Source organism: Aquarana catesbeiana, linkage group LG07, assembly GCF_042186555.1.
Source record: "Aquarana catesbeiana isolate 2022-GZ linkage group LG07, ASM4218655v1, whole genome shotgun sequence".
Taxonomy (NCBI): Eukaryota; Metazoa; Chordata; class Amphibia; order Anura; family Ranidae; genus Aquarana; species Aquarana catesbeiana.
Genome location: NC_133330.1, coordinates 101700825 through 101719232, shown reverse-complemented (window position 1 = coordinate 101719232; position 18408 = coordinate 101700825). Strand labels below are relative to the sequence as shown.

The 18408-nt window shown below is 43.7% G+C and overlaps 1 long non-coding RNA gene across 1 annotated transcript; it reads left to right on the top strand.

Moving 5' to 3' along the window:
* Positions 1-10011: 10011 nt before the first annotated feature.
* LOC141102449 (uncharacterized) lies at positions 10012-12280 on the top strand. The gene is made up of 2 exons (XR_012235111.1): positions 10012-10354; positions 11549-12280. It is a non-coding gene; the product is annotated as an uncharacterized lncRNA (long non-coding RNA).
* The last annotated feature ends 6128 nt before the right edge of the window (positions 12281-18408 follow it).

The window sequence follows — 18408 nt, the reverse complement described above, 5'->3', positions numbered from 1 at the left end:
TTCTTCTGCAGGCATATATTTACACATTGACCCCACTGAAATGCTTGTCCCAGATTTCTCACCAGTTCCTGATGTGGATTTCCCCCAAGTAACACCTTCCTCTGGTTCCGGTCCTGGGGGTCTCTAGGGTAGGCCTTGACCGCGGCCACGGGATGCCTTTACATAGCCCACCTTCTTCTAGACAGGTGCAGTGAGCACAGTAGCGATGGCAATGTCTGTTAGGAACAGTAGAAACGACATCATCCACTGGAACACTCACAGTAGCAGGCGTGGTGAGTGTAGGTTTCCCAGCAGGAGCAAAAGTAGCAGCCTCCACTGTAGCAACAATTGTGGCCCAATCAACTCTGTAGGCACGGGGTGGGATGGTAGGGTATTCCACAGCAAACAGGTATTCCCCGTAGTGAAGGCAACGAACAAACGGACAGAGGTGTACAGCCAGTCCTCCACAAATGTGGCATAACATACCCAGCGCTTCATGGTCCCCAACGGTATACAGCACAAACCGACCATGTGGCTTCAGGCGGATGCCGGTTTCTGTTAGCAGGGTTCCGGACAGCATCATACTTACAGCGGTGCTGACAGGGAATATCTTGGACCCCACTTCAGTTTGCACCAGAGAAAATTCAGCCATGACTGACCTGTAGTTAGGGATGGTCCCGATGTTCATGTGTTCGCCTGTTCGCCGAATAGCGAACAATTTGGGGTGTTTGCGGCAAATTCGAAAGCCACAGAACACCCTTTAAAAGGCTATGGGAGAAAACAAAAGTGCTAATTTTAAAGGCGTATATGCATGGTATTGTCATAAAAAGTCTTTGGGGACCTGGGTCCTGCCCCAGGGGACATGTATCAATGCAAAAAAAAGTTTTAAAAACGGTCACTTTTTTGGGAGCAGTGATTTTAATAATGCTTAAAGTGAAAAAAAAAAGCGTAATATTCCTTTAAATTTCTTACCTGGGGGGTGTCTATAGTATGCCTGTAAAGTGGCGCATGTTTCCCGTGTTTACAACAGTCCGAGAGCAAAATGACATTTCTAAAGGAAAAAAAGTAATTTAAAAGTACTCGCGGCTATAATGAATTGTCGGTCCGGCAATACACATAAAAGTTCATTGATAAAAACGGCATGGGATTCCCCCACAGGGGAACCCCAAACCAAAATTTAAAAAAAAAAATGCGTGGGGGTCCCCCCAAATTCCATACCAGGCCCTTCAGGTCTGGTGTGGATATTAAGGGGAACCCTGTGCCAAAATTAAAAAAAAAATGGCATGGGTCCCCCTCAAAATCCATACCAGACCCTCTAGGTCTGGTATAGATTTTAGGGGGAACCCCGTGCCAAAATTTAAAAAAAAATGGCGTGGGGCCCCCCCCAAAATCCATACCAGACCCTTATCTGAGCATGCAACCTGGCAGGCTGCAGGAAAAGAGGGGGGACGAGAGAGCGCCCCCCTCCTGAACCGTACCAGGCCACATGCCCTCAACATTGGGAGGGTGCTTTGGGGTAGCCCCCCAAACCACCTTCTCCCCATGTTGATGGGGAGAAGGGCCTCATCCCCACAACCCTTGCCCGGTGGTTGTGGGGGTCTGTGGGCAGGGGGCTTATCGGAATCTGGAAGCCCCCTTTAACAAGGGGACCCCCAGATCCCGCCCCCCCCTGTGTGAAATGGTAACAGGGTACAAATGTACCCCTACCATTTCACAAAAATGTGAAAATGGTAAAAAAAAAACACAATACACGCCTTGGGACAAGTCCTTTATTAAAAAAAAAAATAATAATAAAACTGTCCCATGGAGTCTTCTTCTTCTTCTTCATCTCGCGCTCCGATGGACCGAAAAAAACATGTCCCTTGGGGCAGGACCTGGGTCCCCAAACACTTTTTAAGACAATACCATGCATATAAGCCTTTAAAATTAGCACTTTTGATTTTTCTTGTTCGTGTCCCATAGACTATAACGGTGTTCGCGTGTTCAAACAAATGTTTTGCCTGTTCTGGTGCGAACCGAACCGGGGGGGGGGTGTTCAGCCCATCCCTACCTGTAATCTTCCCTGTAGTAACAGCAAACTTTCTCTCTTCAGCGTCAGACACACAGCGTCTCACGCGGCAACAAGCAGTAACTCCTCCCACTTGCTTTTCTGATCAGGTAGGGCCCAGGCTTCTCTCACTCCACCCACAGCTCATGCAGTGAGAAATGTGATCTTGCAATTAACCCCTGTTTTCCTGGAGAAAGTGACAAAGTCCAGTCCTGGAAAGTTGTAGTTGGTTGCTAGGGACAACGGCAAACTTATTCCGGCAGGCTCCACGTTGGGCGCAAAAATGTAGCGCCCCGTGGGTTTACTGGGAGCAAAGAGGTGCCTCCAGATACAGGGAGCGAGCTTACATTCACCTCAGGGCTGAGTCCATGACTATAATGGGGAGTTAGAACAGAATTTGGGAGCCAGTAACTTTAAGTATTTTTCAATGCTTTAATAAGAACTTGAGAGAAGTAGTAGGAGAGAGAGTTAGGGGAGATTTCAGATACTCTTTTTAGCAGATCACTTACAGACGCCTTAAATTCAAAGGCAAAACAGCTTTCTTTTAGAAGATCTTGGATACCTGGATAGATCTCTCACACAGACCTAGCAGCCTGTAGAATGTCTGGACATGCCTCTATCACAGACTTAGCAGCCAGTAGAACTCCTGGATAAGTCTCTCTCAAACTTAGCAGCCAGGAGCTAGTTACTTTGTTTAGGTTGTAGAACAGCTTAACAGTACCAGAACCTTTAAGCCGACCTGGCGATACTGTAAGGGTAGTTTAGATATAGATGCATCCTTCAAACGAGTCACCAGGCTCTCCTGAGAGAGCAGCCTTCATCCTGGCTCTCTACAGCAAGGGTCCTCCCCTGGATCTCCTCAGCTTGGCTCAGCTTCTTTCACACAGGCAAGACAGCCTAAGGACCGCCTCAGAATTTAGTAGGCCTCAGACAGGCTTCTGGGCCTACATGCAGAACTCTTAGCAACACACCCTCGGGCCAGGAGGGCCCCGAGGTAACGAACTGACTGAGAGCACATGGCATCTTTCCAATAAGTACCCCCTCCAAGATGCACAGTGGCCAGGAACTTCCTACTGGGCTGTTTCTGGAAAGAGAATATTCATTACAGCTCAACCTAGTTGTAATTCTCATACTGTCCTGTGGTACCAGTAACACCTACTGGCAACAGTGAGAAATGCACAACTCAGTCAAGTTTAGAACAAAGCCAAATATACAATCAATTCTGAGCTGTTTACAGCTCAGCCAAAAACTAAATTTATACTATAGCCCCATTTTTAAGAACAGGGGGCTACAGATAGTTAATGACACCATGATCGTCATGAACTGGTGCGACCAGAACTGTGTGGACTGCAACAGAGTGAACCAAACACGTGTAAAGTAAAAAGTAATATGATTTGTTAAGAAAAGTAAATAAACAAAAGTAAACGCACCTCCAATATGACAAACAGTGATTGACCAGCAACCAACCCCAGTGACACACAACAAGTAACTGCCTAAACCAAAAGTATATACAGGTGTAAGATGTAATCGTATTGTAAACAAGCCAGGGTCATACACGGGAGATCAAGCAGATTGGGTTGGGAACAAGACAGGACAAGGAGAGGGTAACAGGAGACAGGGGGAACAGGCGGAAGGGATCAGGCTGCAGGGCAGGGGTTCAGGAACGGATACTGGGTCACAGGATAACAGGATCACAGGATACAGAATCAGGATCAGGATACAGGATAACAGGTTAGCGAACACAGGTCAGGGCTCAAGGAACAATACCAAGGCAAATGTGTGCAGCATCTCCTACAATCTGTCTCAGGTGACGCCTGATTGCAGGAGATGATGTCTGCTCCAGACTGCCAGGAGACACCCGCTGGTGGACACCAGTACTGCGGCCTATAGATATGACAGTGCCACCAGCAGGTGAAACCTTTCCTGACAATGATGTTGGAGGAGATGCAGGCACGAGAAATGAACATGTGGGATAAATTTACCAAATTTGGATGCATTATTTGGTTTCTAATGAACTCAAAAATGTGCTTTCCCTGTAATCTTTTTGGAGTCCACTTGTGTGTGGGCCCCTCTTCTCCGCTTCCCCTCTGTTGATGAGCGTTGTTGTTGGACATCATCCCCTGGAAACCTTATATTCTGGGCTTAGGTACCCATGCTGTTTGTGGGTGGGCCCACTCAGTATCTCATTTCATTTTTCGTCTAGATTTTTCCTACTAGATTGTTGCTTGCCAGTCTAGTTCCCTTTGCCCCTCCCCTCCTCTCCTTTTCCTTCCTCCCTTCCTCCACCCTTCTTATTTATTATTCTTATTCTTGTCATCCTCCTTTCTCTCTCTTCTCCTTCCCTTTTTTTTCGTATTTAGCATTGCTTCTCTATGGCTCCAAGCAGGGCTTCTGGTGGATCCATTGTTTACTATCAGATGTTATCTTTATTTTGAGTGCAGACTACTCGTGGTCCCTGGGGACCTAGTTACAGTTGGAAGTAATTTTTAGCATTTATTGTATGTTTTTTTCCTTTTTTTTTCCTTTTGTTGTATTGTTTTTCAAAATCAATAAACATATAGTCAACCTAAAAATGTTATATGGGTACATGGTTGCATGACTGTGCAATTGTCATTCAAAGTGTGACAGCACTGAAATCTGCAAATTGGCCTGGGCAGGAAGGTTGTGAAAGTACCCAGTATTGATGTGGTTAAAGGCTAAGTTCACTTTTACATAAAAAATAGTAATTGCACATATTTTTGCAGGTAAAAATTTGTATGTACTATTTTTTTTTTAAATATGAGCTTGCAACGATTCAAGGTATGCTACACTGCGAGGTGACATACTACTGTAGGTCAGAAACATGCATGTTACATGTTAGGTTCCAGCCTAAATATGAGTAGAACATGCATCATGTTCCAAAGGTGAACCTATCCTTTAAATATTTCCAACATTCTAGGCCAGAGTTTCATGCTTCATTTTATACATTTATACATTTATAAAACATTCTATATGGGCACACTGCCTTCTTCACAAGTATGCTCTGCTGACTTCAGACAAATAATGTGTTGTACAGCTGAAAAACATGGACCAACTTTGAGGAAGAAGTAACCATACAGAACCATACATTAGTGGACATCTTCAAGGCTTCTAATGCCGCGTACACACGAGCGGACTTTTCGGCAACAAAAGTCAGACGGTCATTCCGGCGGACTTTCGTCGGACTTTTGACGGACTTCCGACGGACTTTAGAACGAACGGACTTGCACACGCACACGGTCACACCAAAGTCTGACCGTCTAGTACACAGCGAAGTACACCAGGTCCGACGAGACTATAAAATGGAAGTTCAATAGCTCATGCGCCATCTGTTGGGCCCCTTCTGCTAATCTCGTGTTTATCTTGTGTTAGTAGAAGTTTGGTGAGAGGCAATTCGCGCTTGTAAGACTCGTATTTTTCAGATTGTTTAACTTTTGTTCAATTTGTGCTTGTGAGGTTATCTGCTTTTCAGTGCGTGTAGTCAGTTCGCATTGATTTATCCAGTGTGTTATTGTCCACTCGTTGCTGATTTTCAGCTCGCTCTTCACAGTCCTTGCTGTTCTTCAGTGCGTTCTGTTATTAAGTTTGTTCTGACCAGGCGACTGTTTTGAAGCCATGTTGCGTGTACATACTCGTCGTAGAGCTCGTGCATTGCATGTGCTTGGTGCTGTAGTTCATTCTTCAGCCCAAGCCTAGTCCATGAACAGGGCCAGGAGGAGTTCATGGACGAAGAATTGATTGCTCCAGCGTGACCAATTCTCTCACATGCGTTTGCTCCATGAGATCCGTGAGAATAACCCTGAGGATTTCAGGAATTTTCTCCAGATGACGGACCCTGTTTTTGACCGTTTGTTGGCTTTGCTGACCCCTTATATCAGCAGGCAGGATACCTGCATGAGGCAAGCCATCACTGCGGAGCAGAGGCTAGTCGCCATGTTGCGGTACTTGGCGACGGGGAGAAGCCTGCAGGACCTTAAGTTCTCGACAGGCATCTCCCCCCAGGCTCTGGGGATTATTATTCCAGAGACCTGTTCTGCCATCATCCAGGTCCTGCAGAAGGACTATATTAAGGTAAGAATTTTATCCTTTAACATCACATTTTATTGTATTTAATGTTTGCTAATGTAATGTATTTCTTTACTCAAACACTAACTACCATGATTACAATATAGTGTGAATGTCCCCTTTGTCCTCATGCATGCTGTAATTTTTTAATGCTCTTTTTTGTACTGCATGCATATTTGCATTCACTATGCTGGGCCCATATCCACCTAGTCTAGTCACTTAACAATGTATTTTGTCAGCTCCATTGTATTGCTTTACCCTAAAATGTCTCCAAATGGTCTGTGTGTCCTTAAATTGCTTTAGAACCCCCCCTAAAATGTCTCCAAATGGTCTGTGTGTCCTTAAATTGCTTTAGAATCCCCTCCCCACTCTAAAATGTCTCCAAATGGTCTGTGTGTCCTTAAATTGCTTTAGAATCCCCCCCTAAAATGTCTCCAAATTGTCTGTGTGTCCTTAAATTGTTTTAGAATTCCCTCCCCCCTAAAATGTCTCCAAATGGTCTGTGCGTCCTTAAATTGAATAAGAATCCCCCCCTAAAATTTATCAATGGGCCATCAGAGGGGGTGATGAATCTGATAAGTGGGCCTTATATTTTTGTCTTTAAATAATACTTATTACAATTAATGTTATACTGATGCTGGGCAATAATGTTTTTTGTGTAATGTGCTTGCAATGTTATGTGCAAAAGTACTTATATTTTTTTTCTTGTTTGACTCCCTAGTTTCCTTCAATGCCACAGGAATGGCAGACTGTGGCATCCCATTTTGCCACCCGTTGGGACTTTCCCAACTGTGGAGGGGCTATAGATGGGAAACACGTCCACATCCTGCCACCACCCCATTCGGGGTCATACTATTTTATTTATAAGGGGTTTCATAGTATTGTCTTAATGGCGGTGGTCTCGGCACAATATGAATTTCTGTATGTGGACGTGGGGAAGAATGGCCGGATGGAGGAGTCTTCGCCCAGATGGAGTTCTACCAGCGTCTCCAGAGTGGTGGCCTGGGATTGCCACCTGATGTAGATAACGTGGAAGGACTCCCCTTTGTCTTCATAGCAGATGAAGCCTTCGGTCTGGGCGAGCACCTCATGAGGCCATTCCCCCAAAGGACCCTCACCCCGGAGAGGAGGGTTTTTAACTACCGGCTGGCCAGAGCGAGAAGAGTTGTGGAGAATGCCTTCAGGATCATGGCCAGCCAGTTTCAGACAGCTACCCACATGGCGGAATACAAACTAAATCACCTTGTCCTAGCGAGCTGCATCCTGCACAATTATTTAAACAAACATTTGAGCAATTATATTGCATCACTTGGGCCTGAGGCCGGACTTATAGAGAATCCTCTGACGGGCCTCGATACTGGCCATACTGGCTTGGCCCCCCAAAGCGCCCGTCAAGTTCGGGATCAATATGTTGATTTTTTTACAGGTAGGGGGGCCATTGCAATGCCAGGCAATCCATAATTTGTTTTAATAAAAAATAATGATCAGATAAAATCTCAAATTGTATTTATGGCTTGCCTTTCTTTTTGGCTGTCTCCTAGGTTATCCTAGTGTACTTATAGTGCCAAGTGTATTTTCCTTTAGTAAATAAGCCATATTGTCACTGTAAACACCAAATAACTTCCAAAACTGGTATTGAGCATTGAAAGAAGAAGCCACACATCTTGTTGTTTAATAACAGATTTTTTAATCTGTGCACATTCACATGTGCGTTTGTTAAAATTTTAGGATTTCAAATATATATAATTTTTTGTTCAAACAATAGAATTTTTTTTATTTAAAACATTATTTTTTATTTTTTTATTTTTTTTTTTTACAAACAGGCCTGTATTTTTTTAATTTTTTTTTTTTTAACAAACAGGCCTCTATATATATTTTTTTTTTATAATTTTTTTTACAAACAGGCATAAAATGTTTATGTTAAGTCAAAGCCCAGAATGGGGTCAGCAAAAAAGGAAATGAAGAACATGATCAATGTTTATTTTGTGAAAAAGGGATTTAGATTCTCCCCAAAACATCAATCATGTTCTTCATTTCCTGCTGCATATTGTCCAGCCGATTACGCATTAGGTCAAGGCTAGTGCGCATGGCATCAATATCCCCATTCCAGGCCATGATCTGCCCAATTAATTGTTGTGCACTGTCGGTAGTAAATGGTTCCTCTTCCACATCACCTAAAATTAATGAAAAAAAAGATGTATTTAGAAATATGCAGGCATACATAAATTACCATAAGCTGGGGGTCAGACACTCACCTGGTGGGGTGCACATGTCGCCCACTTCCTCCACCTCTCCTTTGTCCACATCCTTGGGGGGGCACTGGCACTTGGACATGCTTCCACCGCTTCTTCCCCTTCCGCAATCAGATCACCTAAAATTCATGAAAAAAATATGTATTTAGAAATATGCAGGCATACATAGATTAACATAAGCTGGGGTGTCAGACTTCCTCCACATTCTCCGTGGGGCTTGGGCTGGTTTCCCAAACGGGCTGGTGAGGGAGGTCCCTGGGTACATGTTGTCTGAGTCTTTTCTCCCCTATGAGAATGAAACAAAAGGTATACTTACCACACAGATATTTGAGTCCAGGAATAGGAATATGAAAAATTGCATTGAAGTGCTGTACAATTGTCTGTTTGGGCATAGATCCAAGTTGAAGACATAATTAAAATTCCCTTGGAAACAAGCTGGAATACTTACCTTTTTTGGCCACGTTTCACAGATAGAGACACCCCATCAAGTATCCACTGGAGCACCTGTGTGGGTTAACCAAAAAAATGTATTCTGGTGTCCCACACTAGTGCTCCTGAGTCCAGATGTGTAAACAGCTGCTGAGTGTCCTCTCCTTACATTCCACTGAATGAAATTTGCTATTCATTCTAGTTTCAAAAGACATCTAGACAACAATGTCCTAAATTTCTTTTAATAAGACAAACTACCAAGACCAAAATGTTGTTTAAACCCTGTATCAACTAAATACATCGTATATATTTTTTAAACGATGTTTCCTACGAACGATGTTTCCTACTAACGTATAAAGAGTTAAACTTGTACAGTAAAGAAAATCACATGGAGCAGCATGCAAGGTAATAATCAGAATATAAACACACGACAAGTACTTACTTTTTTTCAGCACTTTCTGGATTCGTCTGTACTGATCCGGCTCCCTGAGTTTGAGGTCGGACCAGCGCTTCCTCAGTTGATCTTTAAAGCGTCGTACCCTCAAATGATGATGCAAGGTCTTCACCACTTTCGCTATTATTTTTGCCTTTCTTAAATTAGGCTGGGCGTATGGTCCATGCTTCCCATCGTAATCCTTTTTTTTCAAAATTGCTACCATCTCCACCATCTCTTCAATGGCCATATTGGAGGCCTTAAATCTCCTCTTCCCGGATTGGGACATTTCGGGCTCCGGGCTTTCCTCGTTGCTTGAGGAATTAGTACACACCTGCTGTGTCTCTGCCATTGTTGCTCCTACTGTGCACCGTAGAGAGAAGGGGCAGAGAATATTCGTTAAAAAAGAACTTCAGGGGCGGGCGACGCAGGCGGAGTTCCACGCATGCGCAGTGTGTATACAAAGCTATCACACATGTGTCGTACGTACGTTCTGTGCGCGGAGGATAGAGGAACTGAAGTTGCGAGCTTCTGAAATGAAGGTAAATTTTATTAACTTTGTAGCAGCCTATACTGATTAAAGATTGAGGCCTATGTTTGGATAAGTAAGATTATGAGAGTTTAGCCTAACATTAGTGTTTTTGTCTTGTGTATTATCTTTGACAGAAAACATGAATGCTAAGTTTAAGGACCCTGAATTTCTGACTCAATTTATTGAGCAGTACAGGGAGATGAGAAATCTATGGGAGGGGCAAACACCCTGCATATTATATTAAAACAATAAGGAAGTCAACACTGGAGAAACTTGTCGCATTTGTGCAGACTCATCCCAGAAGCAACCTTTAAGTTTATGGAAAATAAAATTGGGATCTTGCAAATATGTATAGGAGGGAGCATAACAAGATTCAGATTTCCCTGAGATCAGGAGCATCAGCAGATGATGTATATGTACCCAGGCTGTGGTACTACGATAAACTACGTTTTCTTGATGACCAGACCGAAGCCAGGGCATCACTTTCAACCCTTCCCTCCACCCTTCCCTGCACCCTTCCCTCCACCCCAGCAGAGGCTGATGAGGACCAAGCTGGGCCTTCCATCCTGGAAGAACCGGATGTGACCATCTGGAGCCAGGTATATTATTTTTAGACATATTTAGTGTCCTAATATTAATGATGTTAACTAGATGTTATAATTGATTACCCATTAACCGGTTCCCGACCGGCTCCTGTAGATATACGTTGGCAGAATGGCACGGCTGCGCAAAGTAATGTACCCGTACGTTACTTTGAGTTTGCCGCCGTGTGCACGCGTGCCTGCCGCGATCTCCGTGAGTCGGGTCGCGGGTCCCGCGGACTCGATCGCCATGGGGATACCGGTGATCGCCTCACGGAGAGGACGAACGGGGAGATGCCGTTGTAAACAGCATCTCCCCGTTCTGCCTAGTGACAGTGTCACTGTTCTCTGCTCCCTGTCATCGGGAGCAGAGATCAGTGTAGTGACACACACAGCCCATCCCTCCTACAGTTAGAATCACTCCCCTAGGACATACTTAATCCCTCCCTGCCCCCTAGTGGTTAACCCCTTCACTGCCAGTGTCATTTACACAGGAATCAGTGCATTTTTATAGCATTGATTGCTGTATAAATGACAATGGTCCCAAAAATGTGTCAAAAATGTCCGATGTGTCTGCCATAATGTTGCAGTCCCGATAAAAATCGCTGATCGCCGCCATTACTAGTAAAAAAAAAAAATTAATAAAAATGGCATAAAACTATCCCCTATTTTGAAAACGCTATAACTTTTGTGCAAACCAATCAATAAACGCTTATTGCGATTTTTTTTTACCAAAAATATGTAGAATACGTATCGGCCTAAACTGAGGAAAAAAATGTTTTTTTATATATTTTTTGGGGATATTTATTATAGCAAAAAGTAAAAAATAGTGCGATTTTTTCAAAATTGACGCTCTTATTTTGTTTATAGCGCAAAAAATAAAAATCGCAGAGGTGATCAAATACCACCAAAAGAAAGCTCTATTTGTGGGAAAAAAAGGATGTCAATTTTGTTTCGAAGCCACGTCGCACGACCGCGCAATTGTCAGTTAAAGCGACGCAGTGTCGAATCGCAAAAAGTGCTCTGGTCAGGAAGGAGGTAAATCCTTCCGGGGCTGAAGTGGTTAAAGGATTTTTTTCAAAAAATTATGTATACATATCAATTGATAGTGGTGGCCAAAAATGTTTGTCACCAGCTTTAAAAAATGCTGTTGTCAGATTTATACTCTTTTAAACGTATTAACATTGAACTTTTTCTGATGTCCTTCACAAGGGGCTGGAGGGCGAGTTAACTGTCAACACCCAAATAAATGAGCAAGCCCCTCCTCCTCCTCCTGCCACAAGTCAACCACCAGAGCCACAGCCTACAAGGAGGGCTGCAGGAAAGGGTGCAGGGCAGCGTGGAGGGAAGGCTGGAACGAAGAGAAGAAAGTGATGACCTAGCTTCAGTCTGCTCTGACAGAAGACGATGGCTGGTGTAGTACCACAGCCTGGGGACATATATGTCATCTGCTGCTACTCTTGATCTCTGGGATTCCTGGACCAGATTGTGCTCCCTATTATATGAACTCCTCAAGATCCCAATTTTTTTTCTTTTCCACAGACTTGATGTGTGCCCTGGGGCCAAAAGTCTTCACAAATTCGAAAAGTTTCTCCAGCGTTGACTTCATCTTTATTTTGTTAACCATAATAAATGGATATTTTATTTTATGAAAATACTTGCCTATGTGTTTTTATTAACATCAATTTTTTATAGACAATGTCAAAATAACAAGGGACAACAACCTCCTTGAGGTTCCAAAAACAAAAAATTATATAATGTTCTTGTGGTATCTTTACACCAAAAAAAAAAAAAAAAAAAAAAGCAAAAAATATATATAAAAAAAAAAAAAGGTTCTTTGTGGTTTTTAACACCAAAAAAATAGATATATGGAGATAAATAGAAAATAATTTTGTAACAATCCTAAAAAAAGATCTTGATGAAATAAAAAATAATAAAAGATGACTCCAAAAAATAATTGTGTAAACATTAGTATGGAGATATGGCTTTTAAAATACAATAATTGTTCATGAGATCAAGAGAAATAATCCAGAAATCAGTTTGTGAGAACTCTGTGTGAATATGAACAGCAAAACAGCTTTGTTCTTCTAGCATTATAAAGAAGACAATTAAAGGGGTTGTAAAGGTAAAAAATTTTTCACCTTAATGCATTATATGCATTAAGGTGAAAAAACTTTTGACAATACCGCCGCCCCCAGCCCCCCCGTTTTACTTACCTGACACCTCGAATCTCCGCTGCTCGTTCCCGTCATCTCTATTGCAGCTCAGCCTGGTCGCTGATTGGCTGCAGTGGATGGATTGAAAGCAGCGTAGCCATTGGCTCGCGCTGCTGTCAATCACATCCGATGACGCGGCGCGCCGGGCCGAGTGATACAGTGAGCGGCTATAGCCGCCGGCTGTATCACGGGAGCGCGCCCGCAAGAACTAACCACCATGCGAGAGAGCTCGCATTAAGGTGGATAGTTCTTGTGGGGAGGAGCTGAAACAGCCACCGAGGGACCCCAGAAAAGCAGGTTCGGGGCCACTCTGTGCAGAATGAGCTGCACAGTGAAGGTAAGTATAACATGTTTGTTATTTTTAAACAATAAAAAAATTACCTTTACAACCCCTTTAATGTGCTGCATTCAACAATCACAGAATTTGCAGCATGAGGAATGTGCTACCTACAATACAAACACTAGTTCTACCAGACCGATCGCTTCCGTTTCGTACTTGCTTCTGGGCATGCGTTGTTTTTTGTCCGTCGGACTAGCATACAGACGAGCGGATTTCTCGATAGGAACTGGGTCCGGCGCAGTTACGACGTAAAGATTTGAAGCATGTTCCATATCTAAAGTCCGTCAGATTTTTGACTGGAAAAGTTCCACTGAAGGTCCAATGAAGCCCACACACGATCGGATTGTCCGTCGGACCAGTCCGGTCGAAAAGTCCGCTTGTGTGTACACGGCATAAGGGTTCTTTGTTCAGAAAATACAGGCTCCATAGGCTGACTGCTTAGGCAGCAATTGGTACAACTGTAAAAAACCTGAAAGGCTGGAATATATTGCTGACTGTTGAATTGCAAAATACAATTCATAACAGCTAATTACAAAGGTGTGACATTATAACATTATTGTATTATTTTCTCATAAAGCAATAAGAATAAACCACTATAAAACACAGCAGCATTTCTCGTGTTAAATATTTTTAACAGAAAATCCAAAACTTTATCAGCAAAAATCTTGGCATTTTACATATCATATACAGTGCCTTGCAAAAGTATTCACCCCCTTGGCATTTTTCGTGTTTTGTTGCCTCACAACCTGGAATTAACATGGATTGTTTGAGGATTTGCATCATTTAATTTACAGAACATGCCCACAACTTTGAAGATGTTTTTATTTTATTGTGAAGCAAACAACAAATAGGACAAAATAACAAAAGAAGTCAATGTAACCATAACTATAGACATAGCACCTTCCTCCATACATTTCGGGGGTCTCCCACATGCCTTTTCGCAAACTCAAAACGTGCCATTTTGTTTTTTGCTGAAAGTAATGGCTTTCTTCTGGCCACTCTGCCATAAAGCCCAACTCTATGGAGCGTACGGCTTATTGTCGCCCTATGTACAGATACTCCAGTCTCTGCTGTGGAACTCTGCATCTCCTCCAGGGTTACCTTAAGTCTCTGTGCTGCCTCTCTGATTAATGCCCTCCTTGCCCGGTCTGTGAGTTTTGGTGTGCGGACGTCTTTTGGCAGGTTTGCTGCTGTGCCATGTTCTTTCCATTTGGTTATAATAGATTTGATGGTGCTCCTAGGGATCATCAAAGATTTGGATATTTTTTTTATAACCTAACCCTGACTTGTACAACATTGTCCCTTACTTGTTTAGAGAGTTCCTTGGTCTTCATGGCAGTGTTTGGTTAGTGGTGCCTCTTGCTTAGGTGTTGCAGCCTCTGGGGCCTTTCAAAAAGGTGTGTATATGTAATGACAGATCATGTGACACTTAGCTTGCACACAGGTGGACATCATTTCACTAATTATGTGACTTCTGAAGGTAATTGGTTGCACCAGAGATTTTGATGGGCTTTATAACAAATAGGGTGAATGAATACATACACATATGCCAATTATCATTTTTTTTATTTCTGAAAAATAGTTTTAAGTATATATTTTTCTAATTTTACTTTACCAACTTAGACTATTGTGTTCTGATCCATCACATATAATTCACATTAAAAAAACATTGAACTAAAGGCTGTAATGTAACAAAATAGGTAAAAAGCCAGGGGGGGAGTGAATACACATATGCCAATTATCATTTTTTTTATTTCTGAAAAATAGTTTTAAGTATATATTTTTCTAATTTTACTTTACCAACTTAGACTATTGTGTTCTGATCCATCACATATAATTCACATTAAAAAAACATTGAACTAAAGGCTGTAATGTAACAAAATAGGTAAAAAGCCAGGGGGGGAGTGAATACTTTTGCAAGGCACTGTATATTTATAACTATATTTTCTGCAATAAACTGGCGTATATGAGTTAGGGTTCCATAGCTTTATAGACAAACAACTTGCTGGAAGCTGGACTTTTTCATCAGCACTACAGTAAAGCCCAATCTGTGCAGTGAGATAATAAAAAACTTTTTAAAGCGGGGTTCCACCCAAATTTTGAACAATATCTGTATGTATTCTCTTCCTTGCCTAGATGCTGACATGCCGTTTAAAAAAATTTAAATCGCCGTAATTACCTTTTATTTTTCTATTCTTCTTTGCACTTCCTGGTTCTCCTCCCGTGGGAGTAGGCGTGTTTCTAGCCTCTCCCAGACTCCTGGGAGCTAGTCTCAGGCTTCCCAGGATGCCACTGAGCATGTGCGGGAATGAGCGGTGAATGCTGGGAGCACAGCATTCACCACATCCAGGAAATAAATGCTTGTGGGCTTCGAATGCCCACAATGAAGATGGAAACCGCCTGCAGTGAATAATATAAGTTATTCTTTCCGACGAAATCTGACACAGGCGGACATATTACACACAATATGTGAGTATGTAATGCTGAGAAGAAAAGTTTGTGAATGAACTAAAAAAAACCCAAAAAAACGATAGATAGGTGGACCCCCGCTTTAAAATGATCACACCAGCAGCTGTGAAAATATCATAAAATGATATGAGATAGTAAAACCTATAAAATAGTACAAAGTGCAATTCAGAAACCATACGATAATTTATAGGCAGATGGTTCCTTTTTCTACCAACAGAAACAAACTCACCAGATTCATGTGATCAGTTCAAGCGGAACTAAACCCATCAATTTAACCGTTTCCCAAAACGGTTACATTCAGGGCATGCAATGAATGATAACTGTGACATTTGCTTGTGCTCTCAAGTGAATTGTCGAACCACTTAATGGCTGTTGTCATAACCGATCGCATGTGCAGCAATACGGCAGCTGCAGATCAAACAGAAGCTAACATGGCAGCTTCCTTGGCCATAAGGATAGAAGAGTTTAGTTCCGCTTTAACTAAAGATGGTCAAAAAATGCCTAGATCCAATCTTCCTTGATTCCTGATGAAGTCAACCAGTGATGACACCTGTAGGGAAGAACTCCAAACAGTGATGTCATTGTGTACTGGAGGAGGTACGCACACTCTGGAGAGAAATATCCTAAAATAAAAATGTATTTTTAGGTTTAATACTGCTTTATTTGTTAGTACAAACAAAATTAAAAAATGGACAGTACAGCTTTCCGCCAAAACCCTAACCTTATAGAATAAATTAAAGCAATAAAAATCACCAACATACAGATTCTGTCCACGTGTTGATCATTGAGGATTAAACAGGTCAGATCAAAGAAAATGTACCCTTAGTCGTTAATCGCATTCAACTTCTTCAAAGGATCTTTTAAAACCAACAAGGAGCTTACAGCTTGAGTTAGAAAAGGCAGAAGTATCCTATAGATGTACTATCTGAAAAAAGGGCTCTTTCACACGGGACGGATCCATGATGATCCACCAGTGAACATCCGCTTGCTCAGCGGGGATCGCTCCGCCGATCCCCGCTGAGCAGGAAGATGACAGGTCTATCTCTGCACACTGTGCAGCGATAGACCCGTCAGAGCGCCGCTCTCCCCTATGGGGGATCGGATGATGACAGACCGCAAAATCCGTCGTCACCCGATCCGATCCGAAAACGGATGGAAAAGTAGGTTTTTCCTCCGTTACACTTTTTCGGATCGGAGTGGGTCGGATGTCAGCGGACATGTCACGGCTGACATCCGACGCTCCATAGAGGTCTATGGAGGGTCCGTTCAGGTCTGCCTAAAAAACTGACAGGAGGACCTGAACGGATTGTTCATGTGAAAGAGGCCTTAGTGGGTCTAAACTATGAAACAATACCAAAATATTTACAAAACCTTTAAGAGATTCTGAAAATATAATTGGTAATGCAAAGAAGACTATTCTACTTTGAACTTTCCCATTAGTTGCCTTGCCTAAATGGTGCCAACAGTAATGTATCCAGCAGTTCTGGCCTTTAAGAAATTGAATGCAGTGTTTCAATAAAATTTAAAATACAAACAACATACAAAGCCATCCACAACTCTGACCCTAAGATACATCACCAGTCATGTCTCAATATACTGTATCACTCGAGCCATCCTCTTCGCTCCTCCCAAGACCTCCTGCTCTCTAACACAGCATTTTTCAACAAGGGTACCTTCAGGTAAAATGCCTATAAATTGCCCAAAAATTGTATACAAGCCAGCAGGAGGATCAAGCCTACCTTTTAGTTACACAAAACCACAGGTGTTCATAGTGGCGTACCAAGTGGGGGCTGCCCTGGGTGCCACACACTGGGGGGTGTCAGGCCGGCGTCCCCCCATCCGCGACTGAAGCGGTGACAGCGCTGCGGGGTGGGTTTAGGCAGCAGCACGGTGACAGGCAGGTAAGAGCAGGGAGAGGCAGTGGCACTGCAAGGGGGGGCGGGGTGACACCACTCCACCAACCATCCCCTTTTCTCGCGGCCGCGGGCTGTCAGAGCAGTCCTGGATGTCACACAGACACAGCCAAGCAGAGTGAAGCTGCCTCCCTCTCCTCTCTGTTTATGTGTACACAGGGGGAGGAGATCTGCTGTGCATGTGCCATGATTATCTGAGGTACTAAATGGAGGGAGTCTACACTGAAGGAGGGGAACTGCACTGAAGGGGGGTCTGCACTAAATGGAGGGGGTATGCACTGAAGGGGGGTCTGCACTGAAGGGAGGGGGTCTGCACTGAAGGGGGGTCTGCATTAAAGGGAGGGGGTCTGCACTGAAGGGGGGTCTGCACTGAAGGGGGTCTGCTCTAAAAGCGATCTGCACTGCACTGAAGAGAGGGGGTCTGCACTGAAGGGGGGTCTGCACTGAAGGAGGGGATCTGCACTGAAGGGAGGGGGTCTGAACTGAAGAGAGGGGGTCTGCACTGAATAGAGGGGGTCTGCACTGAAGGGGGGGTCTGCACTGAAGGGGGGTCTGCACTGAAGTGGGGATCTGCACTGAAGGGAGGGGGTCTGCACTGAAGGGAGGGGGTCTACACTGAAGGGGGTCTGCACTGAAAGGGGGTCTGCACTGAGGGGAGGGGGTATGCACTGAAGGGGGGTCTGCACTGAAGGGAGGGGGTATGCACTGAAGGGAGATGGTCTGCACTGAAGGGGGGGTCTGCACTGAGGGGGGGGGTCTGTGTACCATGCAGGGGGTCCAGAGCTGTGGGGGATGTATAATGTACAGGGGTCCAAAGGTGCAGGGTGCTGTGTAATGTAAAGGGGTGCAGGGGGCTGTGTAATGTAAACGTGTCCAGGGGTGCAGGGTGCTGTGTAATGTGAAGGGGTCCTGTGATGCAGGGTGCTGTGTAATGTAAAGGGGTCCAGTGATGCACGGTGCTGTGAAATGTAAAGGGGTCCAGAGGTGCAGGGGGCTGTGTAATGTAAAGGGGTCCAGAGGTGCAGGGGGCTGTGTAATGAATAGGGGTCCAGAGGTGCACGGTGCTGTGTAATGTAAAGGGGTGCAGGGGGCTGTGTAATGTAAAGGGGTCCAGAGGTGCAGGGCGCTGTGTAA